This window comes from Coregonus lavaretus (genome assembly GCF_964263955.1).
Source record: "Coregonus lavaretus genome assembly, chromosome: 37".
Classification (NCBI taxonomy): Eukaryota; Metazoa; Chordata; class Actinopteri; order Salmoniformes; family Salmonidae; genus Coregonus; species Coregonus lavaretus.
Window position 1 is genome coordinate 10,768,945 of NC_140024.1, and position 14,814 is coordinate 10,783,758.

Genomic DNA, 14,814 nt, shown 5'->3' on the forward strand with positions numbered 1-14,814 from the left:
CTTGTCTTTAGTGTTGCAGCTTTTCTTATTTCCTCAGTGCCGTAGTTCTCCAGGCTGTTAGGAATTGGAGTGAATAAATGCAAAGGGAACTTCCTCACAGTTTCTGCATGAATATAAATTCATAGCCTTCAGCATATATTCCTAATTACATTAGTCAGGCTCTTGTTTTGGAACTACATTTCAGGCAATGTGTTTATGTCGCTGACTTTCTGCAGCGTTAAACATGTAATAGTTTAATTTGCTGTGAAATATGCACATTCAGTAGCTTTGCCCATAATGCGTCACCAGCCTGGTGCTTAGATTAATATTTTTACTGAACACAGAAAATAAATTCCATGCTGTAAAATTGATACTTTCCAAATGCTGGGGTTAAAAGGTTTATTCCAATGTCACAGTTACCTTATCACTGTAGGAATGATTGAAAGCCTATTTGTTATGTCTGTTTTGGGACATATGTCTGGGCAATCATACTGCGCCATCGTCAACCTCGACTAAAGGGAACAGGATCTTATCAGGATGATTCATGGGTGGTTGTATTTAAATATTGCTTAACATTTCAGTAATTTGTCTGTTTCCTAAATAAAATGATTCATTAAGATGGCAATCTTTGTTCAAATCACACACAACATAATATTAACCATAAAAAGGGGGAGTCCCTCTGACTGCATAGTCTCCCTTTATATACTGTACAGTGCCTTCAGAAAGTATTCACACCCCTTTACTTTTTCCATAAGCATTCCTCATGAAGCTGGTTGAGAGAATGCCAAGTGTGCAAAGCTGTCATCAAGGCAAAGGGTGGCTACTTTGAAGAATCTAAAATCTAAAATATATTTTGATTTGTTTAACACTTTTTTGATTACTACATGATTCCATGTGTTATTTCATAGATTTGATGTCTTCACTATTATTCTACAATGTAGAAAATAGTAAAAATAAAGAAAAACCCTTGAATGACTTGGTGTGTCCAAACTTTTGACTGATACTGTAAGTATTCAACCCCCTGACAGTGATTACAGCTGTTAGTCCTTCTGGGTAAGTCTCTAAGAACTTTGCACACCAGCATTGTACAATATTTGCACATGATTCTTAAAAAAATTATTAATGCTCTGTGAAGACATTTTCGTGTCTTGCCATAGACTTTCAAGCTGATTTAAGTCAAAACTGTAAGTAGGCCACTCAGGAACATTCAATGTTGTCTTGGTAAGCAACTCCAGTGTATATTTGGCCTTGTGTTTTAGGTTATTGTCCTGCTGAATGGTGAATTTGTCAACCAGTGTCTGTTGGAAAGCAGACTGAACCAGGTTTTCCTCTAGGATTTTGCCTGTGCTTAGCTGTATTCTGTTTCTTTTTATAAACAAAAAACTCCCTAGTCCTTGTCGATGCCACTACCATGCTTGAAAATATGAAGAGTGGTACTCAGTTGTGTGTTGGATTTGCCCCAAACATAATGCTTTGTATTCAAAACAAAATTCATTTCTTTGCCACATTGTTTGCAGTTTTACTTGAATGCCTTATTACAAGCAGGATGCATGTTTTGGAATATTTTTATTCTGTATAGGCTTCCTTCTTTTCACTCTGTCAATTAGGTTAGGAAGGACGCCTGTATCTTTGTAGTGACTGGGTGTATTGAGATGCCATCCAAAGTGTAATTAATCACTTCATCATGCTCAAACTGATATTCAATGTCTGCTATTTGTATTTATATCCATCTACCAATAGGTGCCCTTCTTTGCGAGGCATTGGAAAACCTCCCTGATCGTTGTGGTTGAATCTGTTTTTGAAATTCACTGCTCGACTGAGGAACCTTACAGAGATGAGGTAGTCATTAAAAAATCATGTTAAATACTATTATTGGACACAGTGAGTCCATGCAACTTATTATGTGACTTGTTAAGCAAAGTTTTACTCCTGAACTTATTTAGGCATGCCATAACAAAGGAATTGAATACTTATTGACTCAAGACATCTCAGCTTTCATTTTTTATTAATTTGTAAAAATGTCTACATACATAATTCCACTTTGACATTATGGGGTATTGTGTGTAGGCCAGTGACACAAAATCTCAATTTAATCTGTTTTAAATTCAGGCTGTATCACAACAAATAATGTGGAAAAAGTCAAGGGGTGTGAATACTTTCTGAAGGCACTGTCATTCTTTCATAACTTGCCACTGGAGGCAAAGATTAATGGATTTTATTGCATAATATGAAGTATGATGGTTTCCAATCTCCTCCTCTTTCTGTTATGTAATGTCATTTTGCTAAATATGATCACTCAATGAGCTGCACACTGATGCATTAGGAATAATTACTGGCTTATAGATACATTCCCTCCCCATTCAGTGAAATCTCTTTAAGTTCGTTTTTAAACAGAAATGTCACCCTGTTATGTGACTGGTTATCTTAGGTTAAAAATATATATAACCTCTCATATCCAATTATGCAACAATAACATAGTAGTTATTTTTGTCACTACCATAAAAGTGATTTGTAAATTGAAAAGTGCAGAAAATATGATTCAGATGTTTTTTTCTCCCATCCATGCGTGATTTCTGTTAGGCTATAGATTGGCTATAGATTTGCTATAGCCTATTAATTGTGATCAACCAAAAATAAATAGGATGCCCAATTATGGTGTTTTGTCTGGTCGCACTGTACTCTTTGTAAGGCTATTTTCTTTCTCTCTATTATCTTTTCCGTCTCGGTGGTCGGGTGGGGTTTGAGTCTATCGCCTCTGGTTGCCGCCACTCCACGGTAACGACGGGAGAACCACGGATGTTTTACAAACTCTGTGGGAGAACCCTTATGGGGAGAACTGCAGTAGGGTCTTTAGACACGTTCCGGGGCAGCTTCAACTGGTACTTATATTTTGCAGATTCCGGGGCTGGTGGCTTTCTGTCGATGTAATCTGATCCCGTGCAAGTGTCTTGGAACAATCATCAGCTTTCACAATTCTGAAAGGGAGGTGACTTGAGCGACCGAAGAACATACGTTGAATTCAGCAGGTAAGATAGTGTGGCCTTCATTTATCTACAAAGACATTTTAGATTTATCATTACCGGTGTGTCGAAAAGAAAGGTGCTTTTTGGTCCATTATTCCTAGAGCATCTTTTGAAGAGAGCAGACAGCAGCCATGGGATAGGCTCATCATCTGCAACTAACGTTATCTAATTCACCAATTTGTATTTTTAACCGCCTGCTCGACACACTTTTAATGCGGGTAAATGTGTCTAATTATCCAATAAATGCTGCATTCTCCTTTGCTTAAATGCTGGGAATATAAACCTAATCTGAACAAATCTATTGCAAAAATTGTATCTTTAAGTTATGGTGTTATATGGAGAAATACATTCTGTGGCCACATCTACCTCAGTTGTTGTCATAATCGTAGCAGGCTGTGCGATAAAGTAGCCTAGCCACTGAAAATATTTTGTTGACTTGTGTAATTGTAAGGTGATCTATGCCCTCTCTCTCTCTCTCTCTCTCTCTCTCTCTCTCTCTCTCTCTCACACACACACACACACACACACACACACACACACACACACACACACACACACACACACACACACACACACACACACACACACACACACATACACAGAGACCATGTGAATTTCAGATCACAACTGGTCCAAAAATAATTTAATCTCCCCAAATCAGTCTGTTGACTGTATGTGAGATTCATTGTAATTGTGTAATTACATTACAGCATAATACAGAATTGACATGATATAACAGTTATGATCGAAAGCTTGGATTTCCCCTGATCTCTATGTGTTGGCTAGGAGGTTATAGAGTGCCTAATGAATAGGTGAAACACTCTTACCAGAAATGATTGTACTGGACTCCTTTGAAAAACAGATTTAATTGCAATTGATACAGTAGGCTATGCTGTAGGTGTGCAGTAACCATAAATAGTTGTTACAATACTACTGTCATAGTCTGTCGTGACAGCTAGCTGATTTGGTTGTGGGTTCAGAGAATAACACTGTCATAACACAAGTGTTCATGCAAATATGAAAACCGACTTGTTTTGTAATCTCTCTCTTGTCATTATGACAGGGTTATTGTTATTTGTTTATTGGTCTTATCATCATAACATAGAGAGGAAATGCCAGGTGCCACTTTAAAAGCTGAGTTTCATCATCATCTTACCAATACATAAACACACACCTGTCCTGCACCACACACACACACACACACACACACACACACATACGCACACACACCAGCGCCACAAAATGGACTGCTAATGAGAACTGTCTGCTTTTGATGCTCTTAGGGTTGATTTCCTTTGTCTGTTGTGTACCACTCTGTTCCAGAGCTAGCCATACAAGAGGACAGAACAGACAGCCCACTCACTGTAATTATTTTTGGTGTATTGTTCTATAGAAACTCAAGGAGACATGTCAGGGTTTCTAAGCTCAGTGGAGTCAACTCGTGTCCGGTCTGTCTGATGCTGTTGCATATTGATAGAAATGTATTTGAAAGCCTACATAAAAGCAAGCCCAACTAAATCTGAAATTGGCCTTTAAATTAGACATAACCATGTTCTGATTACATGTTGATTGTCCTTTAATCAGGCTTGGTACAAATTATAACTGCTTCAAGACTGTAGAATTGTAAGATGACACACAGATGACACACAGATGACAGCTTGATGACAGCATGTTTCGAATTTTTAGCTTAGGGGTTTGATGTCAGTCTTAGCTCAATACATGTTTTATTCATATACACTATGTATACAAAAGTATGTGGACACCCCTTCAAATTAGTGGATTTGCTGACAGGTGTATAAAATCGAGCACAGGGCCATGCAGTCTCCATAGACAAACATTGGCAGTAGAATTGCCTTACTGAAAAACTCAGTGACTTTCAACGTGGCACCGTCATAGGATCCCACCTTTCCAACAAGTCAGTTCGTCAAATTTCTGCCCTGCTAGAGCTGCCCCGGTCAATTGTAAGTGCTGTTATTGTGAAGTGGAAACAACAACGGCTCAGCCGTTAAGTGGTAGGCCACACAAGCTCACCGAACGGGACCGCCGAGTGCTGAAACGCCTAGTGCATAAAAATCGTCTGTCCTCGGTTGCAACACTCACTACCGAGTTCCAAACTGTCTCTGGAAGCAACGTCAGCACAATAACTGTTAGTCGGGAGCTTCATGAAATGGGTTTCCATGACCGCGCAGCCGCACACAATCCTAAGATCACCATGCGCAATGCCAAGCGTCGGCTGGAGTGGTGTAAAGCTGGACTCTGGAGCAGTGGAAACACGTTCTCTGGAGTGAGGAATCACACTTCACCATCTGGCAGTCTGACGGACGAATCTGGGTTTGGTGAATGCCAGGAGAACGTTACCTGCCCGAATGCATAGTGCCAACTGTAAAGTTTGGTGGAGGAGGAATAATGGTCTGGGGCTGTTTTTCATGGTTCGGGCTAGGCCCCTTAGTTCTAGTGAAGGGAAATCTTAACGCTACAGCATACAATGACATTCTAGACGATTCTGTGCTTCCAACTTTGTGGCAACAGTTTGGGGAAGGCCCTTTCCTGTTTCAGCATGACAATGCCCCAATGCACAAAGCGAGGTCCATACAGAAATGAATTGTCGAGAACGGTGTGGAAGACCTTGACTGGCCTGCACAGAGCCCTGACCTCAACCCCATCGAACACCATTGGGATGAATTGGAACACAGACTGAGGGCCTTATCGCCCAACGTCAGTGCCTGACCTCACTAATGCTCTTGTGGCTGAATGGAAGCAATGTTCCTACATCTAGTGGAAAGCCTTCCCAGAAGAGTGGAGGCTGTTATAGCAGCAAAGGGGGGACCAACTCCATATTAATGTCCCATGATTTTGGAATGAGATGTTCAACGAGCAGGTGTCCACATACTTTTGGTCGTCTAGTGTATCTTGTTTCAGGATGACTGTAAATTAGAATACAGTAACATGATGACTGATTTTGAAGATGAAAAAAGACCAACGTTTTTGGGGTTGTTTTACATAATACCCACTGCGCACACACTGGTTGAATCAATGTTGTTTCCACATCATTTCAATGTAATTATGTTGAACCATTGTGGAACAGACATTGCATTGACATCTGTGCCCAGTGGGTAGTATCATATCATGAGCAAGTTCATCACCAAATTACATTTCAACTTCATTGTGATGTTACATTCATATTTGGAAATTCCACTTAGGAAATGGCCATTCTGTCCTAGATTAGTCTGGTTTAAAAAGGGCCCCCTGGGGAGCCTGGGGAAGGTGTGCAGCTCTGGAGGCACCTTGGTCCCCAGCAGGTGGGCTCACTCCACGCTCCACGTTCTGGCTGGCTGGCGCCTGTCGGCCTGCCTTCTCCTGACCCTCTCCCCTCTCCCAGCCGTCAGAGAGGGTGCTCCTCTGCTCGTTCCTGTTTTATGTGTGCCACAGGAGCTGAAGGACAAACACTGTGTCGCAGCAGCCTGCTGAGATCCTATTCATGCAGCAGCAGGAGAATCCTAAATTGGACTCTTGCGGATGAGAGAGAGCCAAGAGAGAGGTTGTACATGGGGATCTTGTTTCCTTTCTGCTCAAGCTGACTAAGGTGATGATTATAACGACTTTGACAAGCGAATCTGCTAAGGCTAGGCTTGATCTCTGCTTTTTCAGATAAACGGCTATTACCTTATTTGCAGCAGTACACTTTACACTTTATCAAGATAAGATAATTATATTCTGCTATGGTCCTGTGAATGACAGAAGCAAGTGATGTCTTCATAGTAGCCTAATTCAAATGTTATGTTTGAACAGAACCGTTTTCACCTCAAAAGCTACTGTCACACATAGCTGTTTATGATATATGATGTGTCCTTTCATTTATTTGCAAGCCAGTCATGTAGGCTACTGATGTCCAAGGACAGTCAGTTGCCCTCTGGCAGTGGGTTGTGTCCAAGATAAGATGTGTTGAAGGTTGGAGAACTCTCTCTACTGCCTCTTGTGGTGTTTCTAGACAAGTCTCTCAGCCTGCCGCGCTCCCAAGGAAATCAGTTTGACAGTTGATTAATGTAGGAATTCGTTTGAGAGTTTACAATTAGCATCCCAGTTATTGCATGGTATTACTTCCTGGAACATTAGTGTATTTTTGTAGCAGTACAAATGGAAACCTTTTATCAGTAGCTTTTCTATTTTAAGATAATGAAAATGTCATATGCTATCTCAAAATATAAAAAAATATGGTTCAGGAGTAATTTGGATAAAACAGGCTTTGTGATCAGATTTTTAGATAGCAATCCAGGTGAACCGTTTTCATGATTTGTAACTTGGCTCAGAATGTAGCAAAAAATATGTTTTATATAAGACACACAGACATCTCTGTATGAAATATGTCTGTGAGCTGATGTTTAAACCTGTGGTAATGTTCCTTTAGTGCAGGATGTTAACCTGCAGGAGAGCTGTCAGCCGTGTGCTATCACTGTGTTATGAGAGATGTGGCTGTGAATTTGGGATGAGGAGAGTATAATCAGAGGCTACTCTTTGATCTCATGGCATTGGGACAGCTTTTTATACTTTAAAACATCCCTTTGTGTCAATATTTATTTCCTTCTTTCAGTATAGCTTAACTGTTTAGGGGGAATCCATCACAACTTTGTGTAGTGTAGTTGCTTGTCCACAGTTAAAATGCTCTTGAATTTTGTGGGATTGGTGTGGGTGTTCACTTTCCATTGTGGTTGTAGTATGTCATCAGGACGTGTATGTTGAAAAGGGGATTTGCATGTTTTCTATAAGTCGTGAATCACAGGGACAAGCTGTGTGATTACAATCTTTCATGTTTTAAATTTTGCATTTTTTTGATGGGGAACTCAGCCTACATCCAGCCCACCCTTAGTCATTTATGCTTTAGTAAAATCTTCCTTCACTAAAGTGACATAACATTTTACATTTTAGTCATTTAGCAGACGCTCTTATCCAGAGGGACTGTCACGCTCTGGCTCCGGGACTTTGTATGTTGAGCCAGGGTGTGTTCGTTTTGTTGTGTTTTGGTTGTGGTTTCTTGGTTTGGTCAATGACTCCCAATTGGAGGTAACGAGTGTCAGCTGTCGGCTCGTTATCTCTGATTGGGAGCCATATTTAAACTGTGTGTTTTCACCTTGTGGTTGTGGGTTTTTGTTCCATGTTTCAGTCTGTGTACTGAGGACTTCACTATCCATCATTGTTTATTGTTTTCTCGTTCGTGCACTTTAACTTTAATAAAGTCATGTTCGCTACAAACGCTGCGCTTTGGTCCACTCCTTCCGTAGACGGCCGTGACAGAAAAACCCACCACAAAAGGACCAAGCAGCGTATACAGGAACACCCGCAGGAGAGAACGCTGGTGGATGTCCTCCTCGGCTGGGGACATATTACGCAGGAGGAGGCCGTCCGGTACCGGAGGGCGATGAAGGGGGAGAACCTGGCAGGAGAGGAGCAACGGCGTCAGCAGGGCCATCGTCGGATGGAAGAGAGGCAACCCCAAAAAAAATTTGGGGGGGGGCACATGGCTTGGGCGGCTGGGCAGCAGGCGGCTGCTACAGGACGTTTTGGAGAGGTGGTCACCGGGTGTTGGGAGGCAGAAGGCAGGTTGGCGAGGCCTGGAGGTAGAGCGGAACCAACTTCCCGTACTCAGGCATGGCAGCATGAGGCGGGGCAGGTTCCGCGGTATGCGGAGCAGCGTACTGTGCCACGAGTGGTCCGGCACAGTCCTGTACGTCCTGTGCAAGCACCCCGCACGTGTCGTGCGAAGGGGGGGATGCAGCCAGGACGGAGTGTGCCGGATCTACGCTCGAGGTCTCCAGTGCCTCTCCGCGGTCCCGGATATCCTGCTCCCGTATCGCGTGCTGTCATGTCGGTACGGGTTCACAGCCCTGTACGTCCTGTGCGGATGCCTCACGCAGAGTGTGTGAGGGTAGGCATCCAGCCAGGACGGGTGGTGGCCGCTCTTCGCTCCAGGTCTCCTATCCGTCTCCACAGTCCGGTGAGGCCTGTCCCAGCTCCACGCACCAAACCTACGGTGTGCGTCGCCAGCCCAGCCCGGCCTGTTCCTGCTCCACGCACTAAACCTACGGTGTGCGTCGCCAGCCCAGCCCGGCCTGTTCCTGCCACCCGCACCAAATCTACGGTGCGCGTCGCCAGCCCAGCCCGGCCTGTTCCTGCTTTACGCACAAAGCCTACGGTGTGCGTCGCCAGCCCAGCCCGGCCTGTTCCTGCTCCACGTAAGAAGCCTACGGTGTGCGTCGCCAGCCCAGCCCGGCCTGTTCCTGCTCCACGCACCAAGCCTACGGGGTGCGTCGCCAGCCCAGCCCGGCCTGTTCCTGCTCCACGTACGAAGCCTACGGTGTGCGTCGCCAGCCCAGCCCGGCCTGTTCCTGCTCCACGTACTAAGGCTACGGTGTGCGTCGCCAGCCCAGCCCGGCCTGTTCCTGCTCCACGCACCAAGCCTACGGGGTGCGTCGCCAGCCCAGCCCGGCCTGTTCCTGCTCCACGTACGAAGCCTACGGTGTGCGTCGCCAGCCCAGCCCGGCCTGTTCCTGCTCCACGTACTAAGGCTAAGGTGTGCGTCGCCAGCCCAGCCCGGCCTGTTCCTGCCACTCGCACCAAACCAGGGGTGCGAGTCGCCAGCCTGGTCCAGCCCGTTCCTGCTACTCGCACCAAGACAAGGGTGCGAGTCGTCAGCCTGGTCCAGCCTGTTCCTGCTACTCGCACCAAGCCAGGGGTACGAGTCGTCGGCCTGGTCCAGCCCGTTCCTGCTACTCGCACCAAGCCAAGGGTGCGAGTCGTCAGCCTGGTTCAGGCTGTCCCTGCTACTCGCACCAAGCCAAGGGTGCGAGCCGTCAGCCTGATCCATCCCATTCCTGCTACTCGCACCAAGCCAGGGATGCGAGTCGTCAGCCTGGTGAGGGTCGTTCCGAATCCACGCATCAAGTCTAGGGTGCGTATCGTCGGCCAGGTCCGGTCCGTTCCTGCCTCACGCGCCAAGCCAGGTGTGTGCGTCGTCAGTCCAAATCCTACCAGCTGGGTCAGATCGGACTGGGGGCGCTACGGGGGGATTGAAGAGGGGTGGTGGTCAAGCCCGGAGCCGGAGCCGCCTCCGAGGAGCAACACCCACCCAGCCCTCCCCTGTTTGGGGTTTTTGAGGCGCGGTCGCAGTCCGCGCCTTTAGGGGGGGGTACTGTCACGCTCTGGCTCCGGGACTTTGTATGTTGAGCCAGGGTGTGTTCGTTTTGTTGTGTTTTGGTTGTGGTTTCTTGGTTTGGTCAATGACTCCCAATTGGAGGTAACGAGTGTCAGCTGTCGGCTCGTTATCTCTGATTGGGAGCCATATTTAAACTGTGTGTTTTCACCTTGTGGTTGTGGGTTTTTGTTCCATGTTTCAGTCTGTGTACTGAGGACTTCACTATCCGTCATTGTTTATTGTTTTCTCGTTCGTGCACTTTAACTTTAATAAAGTCATGTTCGCTACAAACGCTGCGCTTTGGTCCACTCCTTCCGTAGACGGCCGTGACAGGGACTTACTGTGAGTGCATACATTTTCCATACTGGCCCCCCATGGGAATCGAACCCACAACCCTGGTGTTGCAAGCGCCATGCTCTACCAACTGAGCTACACGGCAGATAACAAACTCTCCATCTCAGTCTAATGCTAAAAGAGAAGAGAGAAATACAACTTTGGAACATCATTAAAGAACTCAAAGTAGGATTATTTCCATCTTTGATCAGAATCGTTCAGTCAAAAACTGAAGCTTGCGGCTATATATTTGTCTTTGAGGCACTGCTGTTCATAAATATAAAAGCAAAGTTAAAAACAGCAAGTCATCAGGCGTTTGAAATGCTCTAGTGATTAGTGAATGATGATGGCAGCCACCATTATGCCCTGCTAGGAACACTAGGTAATTAGCAGGGCCACCTGACCTACCTGCTGTGGAGGGATGGGAGGGACGCCGGTTACATATTTTTAGACACTGCGTTTACCCTTCCTTACACACTAAGTGTTCAGTTAGCACAGTCTAGTCTAATGAATGATGGGGCTCGTCAAGGGGAAATCATTTCTCAGTCCACATAGAGGTTTGATTGTTCAATCAAAGTCATAGCAGGAAAGATGACTTACTACCAAGTCGTGAAACCTGAGACTATAGGTCTTTCTCCCCCCAGATCTTTTACTTTGTGTTACATTTACATTTTAGTCATTTAGCAGACGCTCTTATCCAGAGCGACTTACAGGAGCAATTAGGGTTAAGTGCCTTGCTCAAGGGCACATCGACAGATTTTTCACCTAGTCGGTTCGGGGATTAGAACCAGCGACCTTTCGGTTACTGGCACAACGCTCTTAACCACTAAGCTACCTGCCGCCCCCGAAGGATGTTGAGGATGGAGAGGGCCCAAGGCAGTCAAGGCAGGCTTGGTTAGTGGCATATTGATTCAGCACCCATCTCATTGATAATTTGTAGCAATCATTCTTCAAAACCTGATGCCTTCTTTAAAGTGTGCTGTTTATCTGCAGGGATGAGAAATGAGGAGCGCTCTGATATTCAGCCTTTTGAGGGTTTCATAGATAGGGTGGAAAGCCTTTTGATGTGAGCTGAGCAGTTTCCTGGCAGAGGGAAAACACAGAGAGCCAGCCCTCCTGCATGTGAATAACTCCCACAGTGTGTGTGACTCATATCTGTCTCTAGTAGAGAGCATGTTCCTCCTCAAACTCCTGCTCCTCTATCAATAACCACTTTACACTGCTTGCCTGCCACGGTTATTTCCCTTCCGTCTGTTGTTGGCGTCACACTGAACGTAATCACACCCACCTACTCTCCCCGACCCGCCGGCCGAGTGTGAAGTATGAACAGAGGGTGCTGCTGGAGGAGAGTGGTCTGTCTTGTCAGTGACCTCTAGCCTTGGTGGATGACCCAGATGAAATGGTTTTCAGCTATGAGAGATGTGGATGTCTGACAGTCCTCATTGGGTCATATAGGCTTTGCTGAGTGTGCTGAATGATGCTGAGACATTTACTTTAGTTTGGCTACCTGGAAATGGCACTTTAATCTTTAGAGCAATAAGGGTATGCTATACAGCTGGAGAGAGTCACACACTGTATGGACTGAGAATTTAGATGAGTGTATGTATGTATGCTATGTATTGTAAGAATTTGAAACCCTTACTAGATATAATATTAAAGAATTGGTTCACTATTTCTGAAGTACATGGATTGCTATAGAAGGGTGCAGCCACTTATTTTTTCAATTCCAATTGTTTTTGGGAAACTTACCCCATGTCACGCCCTGGCTCTGGGGACTCTAATATGTTAAGCCAGGGTGTGTAAAGTCTATGTGTGTTGTTCTAGGTTTCACATTCTGGTATTGTGGTTCTATGTTGGCCAGTGTGGTTCTCAATCAGAGGCAACGTGATTCAGCTGTTGCTTGTTGACTCTGATTGAGAACCATACTTTAGCAGCCTGTTTCCCCACAGAGTTTGTGGGATCTTGTTTCTAGTCTGTTTATGTTAGACCGTGAACTGTCACGTATCGTTTGTTGTGTTTGATCGTGTCTCTAATTAAAGAGTATGTTTGCCTGCAACGCTGCGCCTTGGTCATCATCTCTGTTCGACGAGCGTGACACCCCAGCCATGATAGACTTCCTAATTGCTCGTTGTGCAGTGTGGGGGCGTCCAAAAAACATGAACAAAAGCTCCTAAAACACCCAAATACTGTACGTCCTTTTAGACATTATCCGCAATGCTATATTCCATTTTGTGTGACTTGAACTGTTTCCCCTACACAGCTGTGCCATTCTCCATGAAGCCTGCTGCTAGACTGGACAGAGAGTTATTGCTTGAGTTGCAACAAAATAAAAAAAATATAACATGCGATAAAGTTCGGAATGACACAATTTAATGTGTACAACATCTAAAGACCTGCATCACTATAGCGTGTCCGTTTCTAAAAGGATGTATTTGGGTGGTTTTTGAGCTTTTGTTCATGTTTTTTCAACTCCCCCACAATGCACAATGAGCAATTAGAAAGTATATTGCGGCTGGAGTAAGTTTCTCAAAAACAAGTGAAATCGCAAACAAAGTGTCTGCACACTTCTATAACATACCGTTTACATCAGAAATAGAGATTTACTTAACCAGTAGTGAACCACTCATTTAACTCCATTTGACATGTTGTTAACTACAGTACATTATAGGGCTGGCACAATTACTGTATAACTGTGTAACCGACGGTTATGGATGAAGACCACCATGATTTTTGACCGCGTCACAACCGTAGTACATTATATTATTTGCTGGTTTTATTGCCAAGTATATCTGTGTGATGTAGGCGGAACGAAGGCTTCTGTTGAATTATCTGAGCTTTAAGGAGCCCTGATTCAAATCTGTAGACATTATGTCAATGGCGAGCTGGTGTCTCTCAGAATCAGTGAGGTGATATCTGTATGTCATTTCCAGATCCCAGGACATTAGCATTTAAATGAACTAAACCCAATTACACTTTCAGAGGCTGAATGAAGCCACCTTTGGAAAAATTGAAATTGGCAACAAAAAAACCTTGAAACCCCTAGAGAAAGCCCCATTCACGCCTGTATAAATCATGGGTGGCCCTAAGAAAGCTTATTAACACCCCAAGAGGGAGGCAAGGAGAATTCTCCTGTGCCTTTTAAAATACCTTCAATTGAGCAAAGCGTGGAACTAAAGGCATGCAGACCGACAATCCATATTACTCTTTCATCTCAGTTCGATTATTTCTTTTGTAAATAGCCTAGAGAGGCATCATTTATCATTAATAGTGACGGCAGATTTATGACAAGTGTGAGAAAAACTTTAGCTTTCAGACATACATTTAGTCTGAAAGACCCTGTTATCTACATACTCTTGTTTCTCATAGTAGTTAGTATGTCTGTCTGCTTCTATTTGTCCTTGTGAATATGTAGGCCTACAGTATGTAGTAGGCTTAAGCTTAGGCTGCTACGTTGTGTGTAGGAGGGCATAGTGAGGCTGCAGGTGTGTGTGTGACCTTGCTATACATATTACCAGTCGTCCTGTACATTGCTGCAGTGTTGTGGTTCAACAAAGCCCACCTTCGTCTTTGTGTGCTTCCTACGTTATGTCATTATTACTACTTTGGCTCGACTGTATTCAGTGGGCCTGCTCATTAGCCACTGTGTTTCTGGGAGGATTGCATGACATTAGCATTTTAAATGTAGAGAGGAGAGAGGGCTTCGGCTATCTGCTACAATGCACTGCTTACTGGCCACACAGCTGGATTGCTTTCTCTCTCTCTGCAAGAGAAGGATATTAGAATGGAAAACAACCATTTCTACAGCAGTCATGAAAACATTGATTTATTTTAAGTTGTGATTTAACATGATACATTTCACTGCAAAGGCTAGCCTGCAATTGAATCGTATGTGTATTTAAAAAATGTTCTTTTATTTATTCTGGTCGACATGTTGTTGTTGTAGCTCTTGTATCTTGGCAGTTTGAGACATTTCAGATGATGGTTAATCAATGCCGTGATGGATTTAATTTAGAAACAGCAGCTGAGGGAGTTTGATCTATGGCATACTCTGGAAAATCTCCAACAGCTTCTGCATGACAGAGAGAGAGAGATAGAGAGACAGAGAAAGAAAGAGATGTCAAACGAGCTATCACTTCCACTGTTACAAGCAGGCAACCTCCTCTTAAAATGCCATATGAGACTGCCCAAACAATCACGTCTTTGTTTGCATACAGCTACATGTCCCCCTCATTCTTAACCCCCTAAGCTCGATGTCCGACCACCGCGCAAATTGAATTAGCCTAATAAAACAAT